This window comes from Erpetoichthys calabaricus, chromosome 13 (assembly GCF_900747795.2).
Source record: "Erpetoichthys calabaricus chromosome 13, fErpCal1.3, whole genome shotgun sequence".
In the NCBI taxonomy this organism is placed as follows: Eukaryota; Metazoa; Chordata; class Cladistia; order Polypteriformes; family Polypteridae; genus Erpetoichthys; species Erpetoichthys calabaricus.
This window is the reverse complement of record NC_041406.2, coordinates 131,405,796-131,428,899: the sequence shown is the minus strand read 5'-3', so window position 1 is coordinate 131,428,899 and position 23,104 is coordinate 131,405,796. Positions and strand designations below refer to the sequence as shown.

The 23,104-nt window shown below is 39.2% G+C and overlaps 1 pseudogene; it reads right to left on the bottom strand.

Annotated features, from left to right (window-relative positions):
- Window positions 1-991: 991 nt before the first annotated feature.
- Window positions 992-23,104, bottom strand: part of LOC114663839 (lanosterol 14-alpha demethylase-like) — a 60,538-nt pseudogene continuing 38,425 nt past the window's right edge.

Genomic DNA, 23,104 nt, shown 5'->3' with positions numbered 1-23,104 from the left:
GCCTTTCTCATTCCCCACCACCTTCGCTAATTATTCTTGAGGCAGATTGAAGACTTAAGTGGCAGCTTAAGTGAAAAATTAAAGAAAACGTACTAAGTAACTGCAACACAAAAACTAACTTAATCGGTTTTAACGCGAAAAGATGCAGATGAAAGAAGAGAAGCAGCGGGCCACTAGGGTGGAGAAAAGAAAAGCTGCTCAGGAAGCAGCAAGCGCATCAACCTCTGAGCAACGAATGCTAAACAGAGACAGAGAAAGAGTATGAAAACTAGGAATGCTCAAGTCAAGTGTATTCACTGCACGTTATCGTGCAGTATGCCGTTACTGGTGAAGTATAATTGTGTTTACTAAATACAATCCATGAAACTTCGCAGTCTACCCTCAGATGGCTCAAAGGCATCTGATGAGAGAGCCATGAAAAGTGGTGCTGCACACAGAATAGAAGAGCAAATCAAATGAAAAGGTTCAGCACAGGACGATGTGCTTCTTTAGAATCAAAGCAATGAGATTTGTACAAGTTCTGAACAAATCCTTGTATAAAGAAAGCGATTTTTTCCACTTTCAAATAACTGTAAAACATCACTTTTCCACTGAGTTGTAGAATATGGAATAAGCAAAACAATTCTTTAGTAGGATATTACAAGAAAATTTTCATAGTTCCTTTTATCCTATCAGGTTTTGCTCCTATATTGCTGTTAAAGTGTTAAGAGTGATTTGAGATCCAAGTCTATGTTAGTGAATTTACTGTATAAACATTTCTGACAAAAGTGATTCAAGTGTAGATCTAGCGGCGTCAGCATTGCTCAAAGAAAAAAAATGAGATATTGTAGTTTCAAAAACCTTTCAAAAAAGCTCTAATGTGGTAAAGCCAAAATGAGACTTTTTAAATACATTTTACTTACAGAATAAAGTTCAGAATTTTTTTACTGGTGCAAACTATTTTAAACTTTTTAATTTCTTGCATTTTTACTGGGTGTGGGGTAGGGTTGTTTACATAATTTTTACATTTGCAACTAAAGATTCTTTCTATGTGGGCTCTGAAATTACTCTACAATACATTATCCACAAAAAATCAAATGTCATACAAAAAGAGACTTTCAAGTAATGAGAAAAAATTTGCACAAAAACATCAAGTCCTTTATGTGTGACTCTTCAGTGCATTCACCACTTGTATATGATGATGTTATTGTGGGGCGTGTGAAACTGCAGTGGGAAAGTAGCCATTGAGCAGATCAAACTTGTACAAACGAAGCAGTGTTGACCGAACTGCCTTGATCTGTATGTTGGCAAAGTTCTCACCAATGCAGCGATGATAACCTAGACAGGAAAAAACAGTGAAACAATTCAAAATATGCTTTAGGCTACTATAAAATATCCACCGCCATGAGCTTTAAATTAGTAAAATTATTCCAGATGGAGGCTCTTGAAATGCTGCTCACCTTTTAGCGTGGTAGTAAATATCTGTCACTCAGACTGCATCACATTTGTGTTTTGTTTAATATGAAGACTCAAACTAATCATTAAAAATGTGCTAAGAAAACATCTAAAATGAAATAAATCAGTGTTCTTATTGTTTATGTAACAAAACACATAAATGACATTAGTTGATGAATGTTTTTATTTCAGCTTATCATTATCACTGTTAACAGCATTGCATTGCTTTCTGTTTTTTGTTTTATTTAAATCTGTAAGAAAGCATTTCTTGAGTTTTAGTGAGAGAAACCTCTAAGTTCCTTTATTTTTCTGTGAAGGGTGGTTAAGCATCTAGCTAGATGCTAATTGTCTAATTAGACCACAACAAAGCTATCTTAAAGTTACAGAAAGAATTACCATACTCTTGCATGCTCCTCACCACTGGACTATGGGCATGGTGGAGCACATGGGACTTCCTGCTCTCCACATATTTCTTCACACTATGTGAGCATGCACCCTGCCATTACGCAAATTAAGTTCTGCCAGCAATGACTGGCCTGGATTTTACGAAAGGTCCATTAATACAAAGCAGAAGATAATTCTTTGAGTCGTGACTGGCTTTCTTTGTTACTGTGTTGAATTTTTTTGCGTGGCTTTAAAGCAGCACTGTAAGTGCAATGACCTTTCCAGTGTGATTCCCAGCATTGACCCTTCAGTCATTTGTAGAGCTAACTCTTCCTACTAGGCACCACTCGAAAACATATTATGGTATACACCTTTTAAAAGCATATAAAACAATGATATGTGACAAAAAATAATTTCATGTGTCTTTATGTTTTTAATTTTAATAGGTAAGTTAATAAAACATTTATGGACTCTCTTAATATCTGTTTTATAATGGATATATAAATTGAATTGTGACCAAAATGTCTTCTTCTGAATGGTGTGAATATATACAGAATAAAACCATAAAAGGGGAACAAAAAGTCCAGGGTTAGGAAATCTGCATGTTTATAATAAAGCAAAAAAAAAAAAAAAGATCAGAACGCAAAGGGTTTTCAGATGTAATAAGGTATATCTGTTGATAATGTTGATGAATACTGGTAAACTGGGATCGTTCAGTAACCATAATGTAGTTCTGTCATTAATAAATATGGCCACTGATTTGAAGAAAAAAAAAAGAAAGAACACTTTATGATGCACTCCAGGCTGTCCCTGATTCCTCAAGGAAATAGTAAGAGAAAAAAATATCCACCCACTGTACATTATTAGCAAAGATTAATCACATTGTGTTACAAGCAGGAAAAAAAGAAACTGGATTGTTTTAATAAAACAAAAGAGGTGCCATTGTAGAACCATCATAATTGTGTGGGGAGAGGAAATACTAATTCTGCATTCATGTCCTGTAACACAGATTATAAATATGAGTCACCCATCCATCCATCTCCTTAACCCACCTATCCAGGGCAGCTGGAGCCTATCCAAGCAGTCATAGGCCGCCAGAACTATGAGTCAGTCAGTCAGAATTGTTATGTAAATGTCTTCCAAAGCAGTAGTGTGAGAGAATAATTTAAGTTAACATAGCATTCATCTTAAAGAAATAGCATACGTGTTTAATAAATGTCAGAAACCTGTTCATGCATATCAGAAAACCAAGTAAAGGCCAAGTGAACATCAAAGACAAGAATATTAGGAGGAAGGTTGATGTAATATACAAAATGTAGTGGGAGATGACCAAGAATCAGCAGATGTACTGTAAACAGCAAGACTGGACAGTTGTCATATTCACAGAGATTTTAAGGGTAATAGCTAGCCCTAAAAGAAGAACAAGAGTATGATAAAATAGACTTTTATTTCAATACGTCATTTTGGTGTAAGACAACGAACCAATCAGCGTAAATGTATGCATTGATTGGCACTGGAATGTAAATTCAATTGTTTAAAAAACTGACCTTTGCCTTTATTTTTTGATCGTATTGTAACAGAATGCTGTGATGAATGCTCCCTCTTCAGCATGTTCTGTAAGAGTAATTAAAAGACACAATGGACATTTTTTCTCCTGCCTTGTTTCTGATTTGAAAATTTTTTTATCAAACTTGTCCTAGTAGAAGATGAGTTGAATTCTTTTATTAATATGTTTGATTTCTAACACAGTAGCTCCCGATAGAACAATTTGTAGAAAACAGGACTAACTAACACAATTAAGCTGAGATGTGACATATACAGTATAAAATTAAAAAAATAACCATCTCAGGAAGAAACAGTATTTTGATGGTTGGATTTTATTTGGAGCAATGTGATACATGCTTGATGCTGTTTTTTTTTTTTCATTTTCAAAAAGTTTTGATATTCTTTGTTAATTGTTGTGCAGCCCAAGTATCAAATCAACAGCAATCTTGCATTTATTATGGCACTCCATGGTAACTCCAAAAATTCCTATTAAATGTGAACACGGCAAAAGACACATAAACACTGAAGAGAAGGAGAAGTACTTCTAAAGGAACTTTTGTCTTTGGATCAGTGTTTTGAGTTTGAAAACACACACACACACACACACACTGTACACATTTTCATCAACATAAGGATCTTAAATCAAGTAAATCTTAAGGGATAAGTCTGGTATTTTTCTAGTTGATGTTTTTTCTTCAAAATCATGGTACAGTAATCCCTCGCTATATCGCACTTCGACTTTCGCGGCTTCACTCTATCGCGGATTTTATATGTAAGCATATCTAAATATATAACACGGATTTTTTGCTGCTTCGCGGGTTTCTGTGGACAATGGGTCTTTTTACTTCTGGTACTTGCTTCCTCAGTTGGTTTGCCCTGTTGATTTCATACAAGAGATGCTATTGGCGGATGGCTGAGAAGCTACCCAATCAGAGCACGCAGTTAAGTTCCTGTGTGCTGCTGATTGGCTCAGCAACAGAGTGCTGCATTAACCAGGAAGTCTCATCTCACTCATTCAGCATTAACATGCTCCTGCTACTGCTTCAGGGGCCGTGTCCAAGCGCCAACAGAAGATGCAAATGATTGCAGAAAAGGTAAAAGTTTTGGATATGTTGAAGGAAGGGAACCGCTACACTGCTGCAGGACACCATTACAGCATCAATGAGTCCACGATTCTTTTTATTTAAAAAGAAGGAAAAGCATATAAGATCTACGGCCGCAGTGTCCTTTAACCAGGGCACAAAACGAGTTGCAAGTGGACGTGATAAGGCAGTAGTCTGGATGGAATCTGCTTTAGGGATTTGGATTGAAGAGTGCTGGAAGAAGAACAACTGCGGTGCTAAACAGTCGCCTGAAGAGGCTCCTTTAGAAGAGCTGTAACGCTATCCTTTGTTGTGCAGTAAAATTAAACTCATCGTTATCGGACAAGCCGTCGTGTCATTGTTGGTGAGTAACCATAATTAATTATCTACGTACAGTACTTATTACATGTACATAGTTTAGTGTCACTGTACACCCATTTTACTGTATACAATTTTTCTTGCATTGTACGTATTTATTGCTGGTGGCCTGTCTGTCGTAATGGCTGTAACATATGTGATATCGGAGACACTCGATATCTTTAAAATAATATTTAGGTTTTACAGTATGTAAACTGTCTTTACATACATAATTTCAATGAATCTTACCTAATATCTAAGATAATACAAAGGGTTTATGCTGTATAATTGTGTGTGAAATGTTTATAATAGTGTGGGAGAGTTTATAAGGGCTTAAAATATATAAAAATAACCATATGAACATATGGTTTCTACTTAGCGGATTTTCACCTTTCGCGGGGGGTTCTGGAACGCAACCCCCGCGATGGAGGAGGGATTACTGTATATATTAATTTGTCACATTAAATTATCTTTTAAAGCAAAGCATCTTTAATTTTTTAAATAGTTAGGTGGTTCTTGTTTTTTAAAAAGGAGGTTAATTGGGCCAGGGTCTAAATATGAAAACAAAAGCCTTAAAACTTGCTGAATACATCCACTTTGAAGCGACAAAAGCTTCAATTTAACAAAATGTGCCCTCGGTGTTTGAGATACAGTATGTTTGTGACAACAAAAGTAAACTAGAAGTAAAACATTTTATCACTGATTCCTTGTGCACTTTTCTTGAGGTTTCCTGTTTGCTTGGCTGCTGGCAGTGGCTGTCGTGGGTGGTGTTTTGATTTTTACCCTGGGCACACCGGGTGACATATTATCCTACTTTTGTCTCTACAGTTCAGTTTCCTTAATGGTAACATTCTACCATGGTTTGTTACAAATGATGCTCTGCACAAACCTCTGTTGAATGTGTCACAGCAGCAGAGAAGTCAGTTTACCCTAAAATAATCTGATTTTAGTACACATTTGCTGTGATTTACAATGTCCTTAAGTGCCGACACCATCTACACACTCAAATTATATTTCCTTATGCCATGTGTACTGAGTTAGCATTAAAAAGTGGCACTGTTAGAGCAAGACTTCTACTTCTGCAGGATCAGCTCCATATCTATACACAGATAAGGATTGAATCCTGGAAAGTATGAAGGCCTAATCTGCTTCAAGTGTGCCTTTATGCTTTGTACTCCCATGTGCACGAACAATGATACACTAATAAAGAGTAGCAATGCTGGAGGAAGACCTACAATATTGAATTAAGCCACTGAATTCAAAAGTGACTTTGTGTTTCATTCAGATCACCTAAAGAAAAGAGTGATGTTGACAACAATGATGGAAGAGGAGGTGCAGATAAATTAGTTTACTGTTCTTTTCAAACCTCAGTCAATTCATCATGAATGACACTGCAAGGAACAAAACGTTAAAGATGGGCACAATACTGAAAGGTCTACCACATAGTTGTTCCTTAAAGCACAAATAATGACAGCAGGGTAGCCAGTGATATTTTCATAGCAAAAACGAGAACTAGAACTAAAAATATTGTTTTTTGTTTTACAAGATCGAGAACTGAAATTAAGGCAAACAGAGAAACTAAAACTAAATAAAAATAAAAATTAGTGATATGTGAACGAACTAAAATGAGAACGAAAATTGAGTTAAAATGAAAAATACAGCAACAACATTTTTGTTCAGTCCGGTTCAGTTGCCCTGAGCGTTCAGTTAAGTTGCGCTGTTCACTATGCGGTGATCTTGTACCTTGGGCTTACTATCGTCACTTCCGTAAAGGACTGTTGTTTGTTTGTTGAGCACATTTGGCTTGTCATGTTGAAGCAGTAAGCACGTGTGGTTGCCGATGGCGATTTTTGCACAGTTATTTTCGGGTAGAAAGCAAGAAAGTAATCTGTGGAAATACTTTAATTACAGCGCAGATGATAATAAAAGCAAATGTAGCGTGCGAGAACAAGAAAAGAGTCTCGGAGTTTCAGTGCAGGTCCAACTGGTTCAGTTCTTAGTGGAAGTCCAGCACGTCTCTGGCACCATGGCCGCACCTCAGTACAGAGACGTGCGATCAGGGGAGGCATGAAAAGTAAAACAAAAACTAATAATAGCATAAAATAAATTTGTCCACTGGTCTGTGCTATAAATTTGTTTTCTGTATGATTCCAATAATTTTTATATTTTTTACCATCAAAAACCGTTGAATTTGTGCATTTCCTGATCAAATACAAGGGATAAACGCGAGGTGTGGTAGCGACAAGCGGGGCCTCAGCTCGGATTGCGCTGTCCCTCACACACTAGGTTGATGCATGCAATTGGCACATGCCTGTTGCTGCCTCTCTGTGTGTCGCCAATATAATGTTTGCAGACACGTTTATTATACACCCTGACTTTCCACAGTCTGGCTAATACAGTGCATCCAGAAAGTATTCACAGCGCATTATTTTTTCCACCTTTTGTTACATTACAGCCTTATTCCAAAATGGATTAAATTAATTTTTTTCCTCAGAATTCTGCACACAACACCTCATAATGACAACGTGAAAAAAGTTTACTTGAGGTTTTTGCAAATTTATTAAAAATAAAAAAGTCTCCCAGTCCCTGCCGCTGAAAAACATCCCCACAGCATGATGCTGCCACCACCATGCTTCACTGTAGAGATGGTGCCAGGTTTCCTCCAAACGTGACGCCTGGCATTCACACCAAAGAGTTCAATCTTTGTCTCATCAGACCAGAGAATTTTCTTTCTCATGGTCTGAGAGTCCTTTTGGCAAACTCCAGGCGGGCTGCCATGTGCCTTTTACTGAGGAGTGGCTTCCGTCTGGCCATTCTACCATACAGGCCTGATTGGTGGATTGCTGCAGAGATGGTTGTCCTTCTGGAAGGTTCTCCTCTCTCCACAGAGGACCTCTGGAGCTCTGACAGAATGACCATCGGGTTCTTGGTCACCTCCCTGACTAAGGCCCTTCTCCCCCGATCGCTCAGTTTAGATGGCCGGCCAGCTCTAGGAAGGGTCCTGGTGGTTTCGAACTTCTTCCACTTACGGATGATGGAGGCCACTGTGCTCATTGGGACCTTCAAAGCAGCAGAAATTTTTCTGTAACCTTCCCCAGATATGTGCCTCGAGACAATTCTGTCTCGGAGTTCTACAGACAATTCCTTTGACTTCATACTTGGTTTGTGCTCTGACATGAACTGTCAACTGTGGGACCTTATATGGACAGGTGTGTGCCTTTCCAAATCATGTCCAATCAACTGAATTTACCACAGGTGGACTCCAATTAAGCTCCAGAAACATCTCAAGGATGATCAGGGAAAATAGGATGCACCTGAGCTCAGTTTCGAGCTTCACGGCAAAGGCTGTGAATACTTATGTACATGTGCTTTCTCAATTTTTTTATTTTTAATAAATTTGCAAAAACCTCAAGTAAACTTTTTTCACGTTGTCATTATGGGGTGTTGTGTGTAGGAAAAAAATGAATTTAATCTCTTTTGGAATAAGGCTGTAACATAACAAAATGTGGAAAAAGTGATGTGCTGTGTATCTTCAATGAATGTGTGTGACATATCTAGTCTTGCTGATCTGACATAAAACCGCAGTGAAAAGGCACAAGATAAGGCAGACAGTACAGTGCCGTACTGGAGGGGGTGGATGTGAACCCAACGGGTGCTTGTTGCTGCTGTTCTACTACGCAGAGGCACCAATAAGTTAGCGATATCAGAAAGTCAAGTGCACTGCAGCAGTCCGTTTATTTTTATTTTTTCTTCCAACTTCAAAATGGAAGATTAAGACTTTTAAAACTAAAGGAAAACAAGGAGGACTTTTACAAGAAAGTGACGGAGATTTTCATGGAGAAGGAAAGGCACATGGACTTCATTTACAAATAAAGGTAAGATTGTAAACAGTTTTCAATTTTATAAAAAATGGGATCAGACTAAGAAAAAAAATCCAATATTTAAAGACTAAATTTTGACATTAAATAAAAAATTTGTTTGCTTTTCTTGTCATCCTTTTGTTGAACAGTCTCTATTAAAATTGATTAAAGCATTAGAATTAAAATCTTTTAAAAACAACCAAATAATTCAATTACATCACTCTATACTTTCATTTGTATTGAGTGATTATAAATTGTTGCGTAAAGAATGCTGATGAGATATGAAACATAACCAGTAGTCAATGTGCATGCTGCCAATCGAATAGTGAATATGATATGGGTTCATATATTTGTAAATGTGATTCTGAAGGAGTCAGTTCCTCACGAACCCCACCGCATGTCACTGCTTCAGTACTGGCAGCAGAAATCGTTAACATACAGTCTTGCTGGTGCCCCTCATAGTGCCGAGGACCTCGTCTGTGCACCTGCACTACAGGCGTTCATCAGTAATATAAAAAGGCCAGAACTGAATAAAATAAAAACTAAAATTTTAAACACAGAACTAAATAAAAATAAAAATTGTTGACTCCACTGAAAACTAGAACAAAATGAAAATTAATTTTATAAAACAAAATAAAAACTAAAATGTAAAATGTTGTTCACCTCCACCACCAATCATTGATGAGGTAAACATCCAAATCCGCATGCTGCTCTTATGCAGTTTCTAACATGTATGTCCATGGCATTAAGGAAATTGAACACAGTAAAATACTTACAAGCACCAAAGGGTACATATGCAAACTTCTCCTCAGTAGCAGGGTTTTCATTAAGGTATCAATTGGGGTTGAAGTCTAATCTCTGAATCCAGGTATCCTGCAGCCAAAGGTTGACTTGGAGATACGCACACCTGATGACCAGGAGGAATATTATAGCCTTCAACCACCTGTAAGGAGATGCAGTAACCTTTGTTTATTATGGTGTCCTCTTATAATTGTTTTATTGTTCATTCCAGAGGAGATGAGAGCATGTGTTGACATCAGGAACTGAGCCAGCAACTTGGATTTTTACAAAAACAAAACAAAAATAGTTGATGTAGGAGGCTTGTGGTTGAACACTTACTCTAAGATCACTCAATCTCAACACTACTGTGAGCAAAGCAGGATTTGGCCATGGATGGCACCAGTATGGCACAGTACACACTTGCTCCTGAACTGGCAATTTAAGGTCGTAAGTCAACCTAAAATGCACATCATTGAGATTAAAAAAAAAAAAAAACAATAACAATAACCTGAACAAACTCTAAATATGTTGAGAGTATGCAGCTAGTGACCAGGGGCTGTACATGAACTAAGGATATGTAGGACAGCAATGCTAACCAATTTTGAAAATCTTCTGTTCATAATATGTTTTATTTCAGTAATATTTCTGGAAAATGAAATTTTCTGAGTAGACTGAACAGAAAAAGTGCAACTGAATTTGAGTTTATGACTACTATAGTTTTCACACCTGAGGCATCTTTGCCTTCCTCATCATTCTCTTCATAAGCAGTTGGATCCTTAATGTTTCTTTAAGACAGAGGTCAAGCAAGTTGATCTTTAATCTGTAAACCTACATATCTAGTCATTTATTCGAAATAAAAATGAACAATCAATGACAGTTAATAGAGATGCAAAGGGCACGACTTGTACTACTATAAGACACCCAGTGTGGTATAGAGAGTCCATGGCTCAGAAAAAAGTGTTACTTATTAATAAACAGATAATTAGTCACGCTTATACTGGGTGCAAGCAATCTGGTGGAAAAGATGGCTCGTCTCCAGGTTGATGTGAGGTGGTCAGCCGTTCATGTGTTGTCTAGTAGGCACGTGCAGACAGTGTGATTGTCTCATTGTCTCGATTATTATTTCATTGTCTGCATTTTAATTCAATTAATGTGGCCATTCACCCTCATTCTATGATGGGATTAAATAGTACTGTTCATTCATGCGAGCAGTTTCTTTCATTCTTTGTCAGCAAAATTGATACTATCCGCTGTGGCATTGTTCAAACTGGCTATCAACTTTGTACTGTTAAACAGGGCATTGTCTTGGAATCTTTTGATCTTGTCTCACTTTCACAGTTAAAAAAAACTATTGACACCCTTAAACCAGCTTTCTGTCCTCTTGATATAGTACCACCACACCTCGTAGTGGAAACCTTTGATGTTTTGGGTCCATCTTTACTAGCCATTATCAATGATAGATAGATAGATAGATAGATAGATAGATAGATAGATAGATAGATAGATAGATAGATAGATAGATAGATAGATAGATAGATACTTTATTAATCCCAAGGGGAAATTCACATGATTCTATTAGTGAGGGATCTGTGCCCTCATTGTTTAAACATGCTGCGGTGTGTCCCTGTGTAAAAAAGTTAGCCAATTTTCGCCCAATTTCACAACTGCCATTTCTGGCTAAAATATTAGAAATAATTATTTATAATCAAATGGTTGATCACCTTAACTCCAATAATTTATTTGAGATCTACCAATCTGGCTTTAGGCGTTATCATGGTGTTGAGACAGTCCTCCTGAAAGTATTCAATGACATCTCTATTATTACTGACTCAGGTGGCGCTGCAGTCCTTGTCCTCCTTGACCTGTCCACTGCCTTTGACACTATGAGATATTGCTGTTGTGGCTTGAACATCTTGTTGGGTTTAAAGGGGCTGCTCTTAACTGGTTCAAGTCGTATTTAACTGGTAGACACTTTTCAGTGACTTTAAATTCCTCTTTTTCGTCTGCTGCTCCTCTTAAATATGGTGTTCCTCAGGGATCCATTTTGGGTCCTGTTTTATTCTCTATATACTGTACCTTCACCCTGTTGGAGCTATTTTTAGGAAATGTAACATTTCTTTTCACTGCTATGCTGATGATACTCAGGTTTATATTCCTGTCTGCAACTCTTTAATAAATCAACTGCGCAACTGTCTGAACTAAGATCTTGGATCTTAACAGAACATACAAAAAACAAAAGGTGTGAGATTGTGGCTGACCTCGCTGTACCTTTCAACTTTTCGTACAGCACTTGCTCTGTCAGACAGCACATTATTGACTTGTGAGGAAAAGGGGTGAGCTTGCAACATTCTGGAAATTTGAAGCTCTGCTAGAAAATCAAAGTTATCTAATCGGTCGTCCACTGCAATTTCTTAATGTGCAGTCTGTAGCAAGAAAGTTATTAGTGCCAATGTATTTTGTGAAATTTATTTCAAAGATTTGAAATTCAGCTGAGAGAGAGACTGCCAGAGAGATGGACCAATGCAGCTGTAAGTCAGGTTAGGGAAATGGGCAGAAATAGTGAAGGGCACACAAGCAGGTTATTTTAAAAAGAGCTGATTTCTGCTTGACCAATATGGTTAAAAAAACCCAGAGTCTGTGATAAATGATGAGAACAGGTGAAGGTATTGTTACCAGTTCTTCTGGTAGTTGCCCATATCTGACATGAATTCTATGAATATGTAATTATATGAGTGTTTATAATGATGAGGCATCTCCCTATGCCACCAACATTCCTTGCTGGATGGGAAATCTGTGTGTCAGCATTCTCCTACTTGGCTGTGATGTACTTTTGCTTCACTCCAGACTGGATATGTATGTATACAAGATTATGCATTACATTCTGGGAATGAATGTTACCTTTTAAAGTAAGTTAAATACATATATCTCTTTTTGTACCATATCTCTCTCTCTTGTAATTATTTTCTACTATGGTTTCAAAATGGATGGTATTGGATCCAGTTAGTTCTACATCAAGAAACACATCCCAGGGGAGTAAGGGCGCCCCCTGCTGGATACACAGTCTGACACCTTTGGAGGACGAAGGATCCACAGGACATCAAGTTAGACATCCTCTCCAATTAGAAGTTGTAAAATGTACCACAGACTTCGGAGATACTAAAGGTGCTTTCACTTAACATATACAGTGTGACTCGCTATTATTCACTCATTTTATACACCATATTCTTTAATTACAAGGTTTGAGGACTCCTAATATTAAATTATTTTAATTTATAAGATTATCAATACCAGGTATTGATGCCTAACTTAGAATTGGTGAAGATCTGTAGTATTTAATATATAGCCTAAGTGTTTACAGTATATAACTTAAATAACTAGCAAATGGCTCTTACACATCCACCCCTTAATTGTTTATGCTAACAATTTAAAACTTAAACGTAAACTTAAATTCTACTTTAAAAGCACAAACACAATTATGCAAATTGCACAAGTATGCAAAATTGAAAATGAATCATTTCAATTAATTGCTGCTTGCTGGAGTAGGCACAGTTTGTTCACAGGTCTGTCCAGTGTGCTGGTTTTAGTTTGCACACAAACTCTTCTGACTGTACCTTTTGCATCTGGCATTGTCTTGATGACTCGACCCATTACCCAGGAGTTACGAGGTGTAGCAACTTGTAAGTAAGCCCACACTGTCCAGTTTCTTTATGAATTTGCTGCAAAGCAAAAAGAGTAACATGAGAGCATTTTTTGGTGAGTGAGTCATTCATTTGATCAAGTCTTTTCAGTCACTCATGTTCTGGCTTCAGGATTTGGATCCAAGTCTTTCTATTGGTGAAACTTTCTACTGTGGCACACAGCTGGGGGTGGTACGCAGCCAGGACGCCCAGGAGGACCGGAGAAGGGCTTGTGCCTCCTCCAGACCACGAGGGGGCGAGCACCCTGGTTGTGTTGGGGACCACAGGTGCAGGGCTTGGAAGCCCAACCCTGTAGGGGCCCGTGGTCACCGCCAGGGGGCACCCTGATGCCTTGGGAGCCCTGGACCTCAACACTTACGCCACACCCGGAAGTGCTGGGGGGAAGAGGATCGGGGACACCCGGAGTCCTTCTGGGTGCGTAGCCTGCACTTCTGCCACACAGGGGAGTGTCGGCGGAGGAGTGTCGTGAAGCACCTGGAGCCCATCCGAGTGTGCATAAAAGGGGCCGCCTCCCTCCATTCGATGGCTGGAGTCGGGTGGAAGAGGACAGAGCTTGGAGGAGAGGAGTAGAGGTGGACCAGAGACGGTGAAAGGCATTGTGAAAGGCCAGGACTTAACGGGTGATTGGTGCCATGGCACTGGGTTTCTGCACTTTATCATTATTGTAAATAGTGTAAATAAATGTGTGTGTGGTGAAACATCATGTCTACCTTTCTGTGTCCAGGCTGTACCCCACACTATGTTCAATCCTCTTGATGTCTGGTCTGCTGGATTTTGTGCAGATGAGACGTACCTCCATTGCAAAGGCTGGGAGTGCTCCCTTATCACTATAACTCTGTTGGCAACAAAAGTTTTGCAGCGTGCACTTTCATTTGAAATGTACCTTAATATAGTGGTGCTGTCAGTCCAAAAGATTGACTCTTGCAGAGGAATCTGTAGTTTTTGTTTAAGCATCTTGTCCATTTTTTTGTTTAATGCACCTGTTTACATTGTAATCCACAAGTAGCTGCAAATCATCCATCAATTTTTTCCATTGCTGGACATACTTAACCTCCAATTCTTCATCCCACACATATTTCTCTTTACACAGTTCTCTTAAAATAAGTTTAGCAGGCAATATAACTGGTGCTAAAAATCCAAGTGGATAGTATATTGAACAGTCCATAGACAGGATACCACTTCTTGTACCACACTCTCTCCCTTTTGAGTGACAGCTGTTCAGTGGGTACCTTAATAGCGTATCCTTTGTCTAAAATGTCCTTCATGAAAATTTTGTAATCCTCATGGAATGTTTGAGACTTTGTAAGTTTTTTTTTGAGTCCAATAGCATGTTGTTCTGCAATGCAACAATTGTTTGGCACTTTAAGTGTCCATCCACTAACTTGGCAGAATCTGAGGCTATGCGCATGAACTTAATGTCCTCCTGTGACATTTCCTCCTTCTCCTCACAACTGCGCTCTGGAAAGTCTGAATTGTATTGCTAGAGTAACATTTGTTCTATCTCCATTATTGACACACGATTTACTGAGTAACTTTGCACTCTTTCATTGTCTGTCCCCTTTATTAGGTTGTTAACAATCCATCCAAGGACCGTCTTCACAGCATAAGGACCTTCACCTTCACTGAGTATTGTTTGCCATGGCTCCATGACTTTATGGACATTTGAACCTATTAACAAACCTACTTCAGCCTTAATCTGGGGTAGATGCACATCTTTGAGATAAGACCGTTTCATGATATCTTCTTGCATAGGGATGTTCTCCCTTTTCACTGGTATAAAGCTCAGTGTGTACACCTCTGGCAATTCAAAAAATTTGCTTTCATCTACCCCACAGACTTGCAACTCTGATAAAACTGAACATTTTGATAACTTCAGTGTTAATGTAGGCTTGAATCTTTCTTCCAGAAAGATTTAACTGCTCTTGTGAGCCTTCTGTGCAAAATGTAGCTGTGCTGCCAGAGTCTATTAGAGCATATGTCTCTACACAATTTTCACTCATTTTAGACTTAACTTTAACTGGAATCACAGCTAAGATACCCTCTTTACCAGCCCCAGTAGCCATACAAGTCTCTGGTGGTTCCACAGAAATATCTGAATAAGAAATGTTCGTCTTTTCGGACTTAGAGTTCTCATTTTTAAGAGGCGTGGCTTTATCGTCAGTATCTGTTTTCTTGCTCATATGCAGAATGACTGGATGTAAATGAGAACATATTTGGCATTTAATTTTTTCTAAACAGTTTTTGCTAAGATGTCCTTGCTTAAGGCACTTAAAGCATAAGCCCTTGGATTTCAAAAAGTCAATTCTACTTTTGTATGTTAGTTTCTGGATTGCACTGCATTCAACAAGATTGTGACTTTCATGCAAAAAAGACAGTCCTTACTGCATGCACGACCAGCCGGTCTCCGCCTTTTTGACTGAGGTGTCTGTATTCTTTTTTTCTGCAGCAACAGCAAACTTTGTAGCAAGTCTGCTTTTTCTCCGGCCACCTTTCGGAGGAAACTTCCCTTGATCAGTCTTGTCCTTTTTCTTATTAAAAGTATGGCTTTGAGAGGCTGTGCCATACACAGGATCCAAAGCTATTATTGCCTTTTATTCCAGAAAGTCCACTAGATCGACGAGTCGTGCTCATCTGCCTTCCATAGTTTCGATACTCCGAGGTATGTGTTGCCACGGTCCTTGTAGGTCATGTGGAAGCTTGGAGATTATAGTATGAAGATTATCACTACTTTCAAATTCATGTCCGTCCTTTAAGTTGGACATAATGTTCATACATCCACCAAGAAAGACCACATAATCCATCAGACCTTTTCAAAGGTTTGGCTTTACTTGCGGCCACCCTTTGGCTTTCCTCATGAATGCATCTGCTATCCGTAGTTGTTTCCATTAAGTCTAACTGGCCGTTTTGTAACCTTCGGCCAGTGACAAGTATTTACAACTTTCGACAATTTCGTGGGGTGAACCTTTAGTAAATTGTGATAAGAATTCCAATTTAACCCAAGGATTCTCCATCACCAATCGATAGCATGGTCAAATGCTCCAATAAAATCATCAAATACTGGGATTTGTTTATACGACACATGAGGTACTTGTGCCTTATTTTGATGTTCATTCTGCTGTTCATAATGCTGTTGGCAAGGCTCAAATTTACTTTCATTTCTATACGAAAAATTGCGAATACTTGCATCATATGGTTTTTCATTTTTCACATCTGGTTCATCTGGAACATTATAAGAATTTGGTTTACTTGGAACATGCGTTGTGTGTCTTACATGCCAAGTAACATGAAAGACAACAAGCTGTATTGAATGTGCAAAGCTATTCTTTTAAAGAAGAAGAAGTAAAGCATTTTTAAGTATTGAAACAACTAAAGTTTGACAAGAAAAGTTAAGTTTAGAGAAGATACATTTTTCTAATATTTGCCTTTTATTCTACATGTGTAACAACCTTTTTCTTTATTCTTGTGTGGACTATTTGCTTTGAATTTTCACTAAATATTTTATTCTAATATTTTATTTAGAATACACCAATTCTATTCAAAATACAGTATATGGAGGTTGTAGGAACCTCCCATAGACTATGCACTAATATTTAGGGAAACATTTGTATAACTTAAATATCTAGCAAATGGCTCTTACACAAGTAATGCATAAACATGGATCTTGTTATGTTTTCTCTGCTGCTGCTCTTTAATTCCTTACATTTTAGCAAGCAGTGCTAATTTTCTAATCATGGTGTATTACAGAAATTTATTAAAAATGTTATTTCCTTGCTACACCACTGACCATTTCATTTATCTGCCATGATGCACAAAAATGACAGAATCAATACTTGAGAAAATGTCAGATCTGACTACTTCTTCTTCTTTTGGCTGCTCCCGTTAGTGGTCGCCACAGTGGATCATCTTTTTCCATATCTTTCTGTCCTCTGCATCTTGCTCTGTTACACCCACCACCTGCATGTCCTCCCTCACCACATTCATAAACCTTCTCTAAGGCCTTCCTCTTTTGCTTTTTCCTGGCAGCTCCATCCTTAACATATCCAAACCAATGCAATCTCGCCTCTCTGACTTTGTCTCCCAACTTGAGCTGACCCTCTAATGTACTCATTTCTAATCCTATCCATCCTTGTCACACCCAGTGCAAATCTTAACATCTTTAACTCTGCCATCTCCAGCTGTGTCTCCTGCTTTCTGGTCAGTGCCACCGTCTCCAACACATATAACATAGCTGTTCTCACTACTGTCCTGTAGATCTTTCCTTTCACTTTTGCTGATATCTGTCTGTCAGAAATCACTCCTGCCACTCTTCTCCACCCATTCCACCCTGTCTGCACTCTCTTCTTCACCTCTCTTTCACAGTCCCCATCACTCTGTACTGTTGATCCCAAGTATTTAAATTCATCCACTTTCGCCAACTCTACTCCTTGCATCCTCATCATTCCACTGACCTCCCTCTCATTTACACACATGTATTCTGTCTTGTTCCTACTGACCTTCATTCCTTTCCTCTCCAGAACATATCTCCACCTCTCCAGGGTCTCCTCAACTTGCTCCCTGCTATTGCTACAGATCACAATGTCATCAGCAAACATCATAGTCCACAAGGAGTCCTGTCTAATCTCGTCTGTCAACCTGTCCATCACCATTACAAATGAGAAAGGGTTCAGAGCTGATCCCTGATGTAATCCCACCTCCACCTTGAATGCATCCGTCACTCCTACCACAGACCTCACCACTGTCACACTTCCCTTGTACATACAACTCAAATAAGATATGGGATATTAGAATACTGTACCACACACAAAAGCGGCCTGCATCCAGTCATATCATTGGGTGTTTACTTATACATTCAATTAGTGTAATGTGCTTGGAAAAACTTACTTTTTGTTCACATCAGAGTGGTAGTTAAGTGTAGCCCAAGTTGATCCAGTGTGAGTCAGTGTGTGTTTGGAACAATGTCCATTTTGCTTACCTGAAACTTGGCAATGGGAGCCATCCAGCCAGAAGTCAAGCTGCATGACTGAAGCCTCCACCCAGATCAGCATACAACTGAGCTATCTTCTCATTCGAAAGGCTTTGTATTTCCTTCCCATGCTAACATCTGCTAGCTGTCAGAACGATCAGTTCAGAAAGTGCTTCAAATAGGTCTGCAAGTCAAAAAAAATGACAATAATAATGATTTATAAGAAGATGTTTGACTTTGTGTAGGCCTTTGTACTACAAAATATTAATAGGTTTGTTATTTAAATTAACTTTTTATGGTAGGTCATCCTATGATAAATAATTAGATCAACTTGATTTGCCCAAAAACAGTAAATATTATAAAGAAATAAAATTTGACACACCATGACCAACATGATGAAAAACAGTTCCACTAAAGCATGATTTAACACCAGGCTGGGGAGAGAGCTGCATGAGCAGCAGACAAGGTGTCAGCTCTGCAGGCTGACAGTGGGGGAATGTGCGTTTCTTGGTGTAAACGAGATCCCTGATATGAATGAACATATGTCTGAATGCCACAGCATACTTGAACATTACTACTGAAACAGGCATATCTACTCATAATTTTCATTTATCCACAGTTACGCACCCCAGGCTTACATGCCTTGTCACAATTAAGCAGTCAGTAAATAATTGATACAGTACAGCATCACTTTTCATTCTATCACCCAATCTTCAGATGAAACACTGTATAGTGTAAACTTTTTAATGTGAGCTGGTATGAGTACATTGTGTATAAAAGTGTGAGTGTACACATCAGAGATCACATAACATGGGCAGCCACATACAACCACGCAACTGTCTAGAACAGCTTTTCCTTATATACATTTGACTGATTTTGTTTTAAGTTGATACAAAACAGTCACTGATTACTTGTTTAATAAAGACCTTGTGAAAATTCATTAAAATAAAGATGTCACCTTAAATTCTAATTTTCAATTAAAGCAAATCACGCATGTGTTCTTTAGATTAATACTTTTCCAGAAACAGTCCTGATTTCTTACTGCTTTATGTCAGCACAGTTTATTTAAAAATATATTAAACAAAACTTCAACATACAGTATGTTAAGGCCTGGGTGTAGTATTAAAGGAGCATAGATCAGGTCATGATTAACCCAGCCACAGGGGATGCACAAACCAGTGTGTTTCTTTGTGCCAGTCCCAAGCCCGGATAAATGTGGAGAGTTGCATCAGGAAGGGCACCAAGTGTAAAATTTTGCCAAATCAATATGGGGACAACAATACAAATTTCCATACCAGATCAGTCGAGCCCCGGGTTAACAACGACCGCCACCAGTACTGTTAGCCAACAGGGTGCTGGTGGAAATTGGGCTACTGTTGGCCGAAGAATAAGAAGAGGCAGAGACATGTCCGGAGGCAGGAGGAGATGAGGAAGGTAAAGAAAGTGGAACTGAGGATAGGAACTCTGAATGTTGGCAGTATGACTGGTAAGGGGAGAGAGTTAGCAGATATGCTGGAGAGAAGGAAAGTTGATATATTGTGCCAGGTGGATCAGAGGTGGATTCAAATTGTTCTATCATGGTGTGGATAGGAGGAGAAATGGGGTAGGAGTTATTCTGAAGGAACAGTATGTCAAGAGTGTTTTGGAGGTGAAAAGAGTGTCAGACAGAGTAATAATTATGGAGCTGGAAATTGGAGGTGTGATGATGAATGTTGTTAGTGCATATGCCCCGCAAGTTGGGTGTGCAATGGATGAGAAAAAAGATTTTTGGAGTGAGTTGGAAGAAGTGATGGACAGTGTACCCAAGGGACAGAAAGTGGTGATTGCAGCGGATTTGGACATGTTGGTGAAGGGAACAGAGGAGACGAGAAGGTGATGGGTGGGCAGGAAGACTGCAAGGTTGAGTTTAGGGAGAAGGTGAGACAGGCACCGGGTGGTAATGAAGAGTTACCAGACAGTTGGGAAACTACAGGAGATGTAGTAAGGGTGACAGTAAGAAGGGTGCTTGGCGTGACATCTGGACAGAGGAAGGAGGAAAGGGAAACCTGGTGGTGGAATGGGGAAGTACAGGAGAGTATACAGAGGAAGAGGATGGCAAAGAAGTAGTGGGATAGTCAGAGAGGTGCAGAAAGTAGTAAAGAGTACAAGGAGATAAGGCACAAGGTGAAGAGAGAGGTGGCGAAGGCTAAAGAAAAAGCGTATGAATGAGTTGTATGAGAGGTTGGACACTAAGAAAGGAGAAAAGGACCTGTACCAATTAGTTAGACAGAGGGACTGAGCGGTGAAAGATCTGCAGCAGGTTAGGGTGATAAAGGATAAAGATGGAAATGTACTCACAAGCGAGGAGAGTGTGTTGAGCAGATGGAAAGGGTACTTTGAGAGGCTGATGAATGAATAGAACAAGAGAGAGAAGAGGTTGGATAATGTGGAGATAGTAAATCTGGAAGTACAACATATTAGCAAGGAGGAAGTAAGGACAGCTATGAAGAGGATGAAAAATGGAGAGGCCGTTGGTCCAGATGACATATCTGTGAAAGCATGGGATGTGTTTAGGAGAGATGGCAGTGGAGTTTTTAACCAGATTGTTTAATGGAATCTTGGAAAGTGAGAGGATGCCTGAGGATTGGAGAAGAAGTGTACTGGTGCCGATATTTAAGAATAAGGGGGATGTGCAGGACTATAGTAACTACAGGGGGATAAAATTGATGAGCCACATGATGAAGTTATGGGAAAGAATAGTGGAAGCTAGGTTAAGAAGTGAGGTGATGATTAGTGAGCAGCAGTATGGTTTCATGCCAAGAAAGACCACAACAGATGCAATGTTTGTTCTGAGGGTGTTGATGGAGAAGTATAGAGAAGGCCAGAAGGAGTTGCATTGTGTCTTTGTGGACCTGGAGAAAGCATATGACAGGGTGACTGGAGACAAACTGTGGTATTGTATAAAGAAGTTGGGAGTGGCAAAGAAGTACGTAAGAGTTGTACAGGATATGTATGAGGGAAGTGTTACAGTGGTGAGGTCTGCGGTAGTAGTGATGGATGCATTCGAGGTGGAGGTGGGATTACATCAGGGATTGGCTCTGAACCCTTTCTTATTTGCAATGGTGATGGACAGGTTGACAGATGAGATTAGACAGGAGTCCCCTTGGACTATGAAGTTTGCTGATGAAATTGCGATCTGTAGCGATAGTAGGGAGCAGGTTGAGGAGACCCTGGAGAGATGGAGATATGCTCTAGAGAGGAGAGGAATGAAGGTCAGTAGGAACAAGATAGAATACATGTGTGTAAATGAGAGGGAGGTCAATGGAATGGTGCAGATTGCAGGGAGTAGAGTTGGTGAAGATGGATGAGTTTAAATACTTGGGATCAACAGTACAGAGCAATAGGGATTGTGGAAGAAAGGTGAAAAAGAGAGTGCAGGCAGGGTGGAAGAGTAGCATCCACCTGCAGAGCCACAGCACCATACGTCACCACAGTTATAGACCCGCAGTTTTAGACCAGAAGTGGCATCACCTTCGTTTCAGGACTGACTTCGTAAAATTACTTTTGGAAGGTTTCTGTAGGGTCTCGGCAAAGCCTGGAAAGTAAAGTCGGGTCAAAGACCTGTTTAGAAACCAAATAATACGCATCATTGTGAAGTTCAGAGGGTTTCTGCCATCACGTCGTGTCATACATCAAACTAAACGATATGGATCGTTTCTGTGAAATACACTATTAACATTTACGTTGTGTTCAGGTCTGTGAGAACCATTTAGCATGTCGACAAAATTAAAATCATCAAGATCTGTGTTAATTGAAAATAGTTTTTCGTTTACATTCATGAAACGACGTAGACAATATAATTGTAATGTTTGCACCACGTTACAGTTTAGTAAAACGTTAATAATAAAAGTGATAAAATTTTTTAAAATGTACTATGCATGTGTGCAATATTGTTCTAAACCAATTTAGAATAAACATTTAAGCCAATCTAATATTTTTAAACATGTATGTGAAGAAAACGGCAATACATATTCTACACTGAATTATGCTATATATTAATTGCAAGTGATACAGGTCGCGATGGATCGCCGATTTCTGAGGATCACTCGAGGCTAGAAAGGGCCCTACAGGATGTGCTCTCATCTACTCATCGCGAGCCTGCAGCGCCTGCTGTAACAGGAGCTGCATTTCCACTCGCGGAGCACGAAAGCCGAAGCAAACTGTCCGAACTGAAAGAGATGATCGCTACACTGGCCACCGCCATGGTTACGGCCATGAATGAGCTTAAGAATGAGCTTAAGAAAGATAACATGAATGATCTTAAGAAGGTGACCATTGAGCTCAAGGAGGATAACAAAGATAAGGAAACGCGTCTATTTAAACGTTTTGACGTGAACTTTAAAGGCATGTTGGAGAAATTAGTGGAACACATCGAAGAAACTAATTCCAAAACTGAAAATGCTTGCTGACCATATTAATGACGTTTCAGATCAGCTGGAAGACGTTAAGCAGGGACTCGTGTTGAAACAGCGGAACAACTGGCGTCTAACGCCGATGAAAAAGACACAGCTGTGAACTCGGAATGCAAAAAACTTGGAGACAGACTTGCAGCCCTGGAGGATGGGTGCAGAAGAATAATATAAGAATTGAGGGTATACCTGAGAAACGAGAAGCTCAAGCTCAAGCCCAGTGAAATTTGCAGTAGAATTACTGTCTAAAATAATTGGAGATGACTTTAAACTCGACATTGAGATAGCCACGGCTTATCGCACAAACAGACCAAGCACCTTTAAACCTAGGTCTTTTATTGTCCGCTTCGAGCGACTACGATGTAAGCTTGATGTGATGGCACTTCTCAGACGCAAGCAAGAGATTATATTCGAAAATAATTCTTATTCGTATTTTTCCCCGACTTCTCACCATCAACAGCCTGCAAAACGCAGATCCTACATTGACATTAAAAAGTTGCTACGGGAAGCCGATATCAAATACAGCCTCTTGTGTCCCGCCAAACTGAAAGTG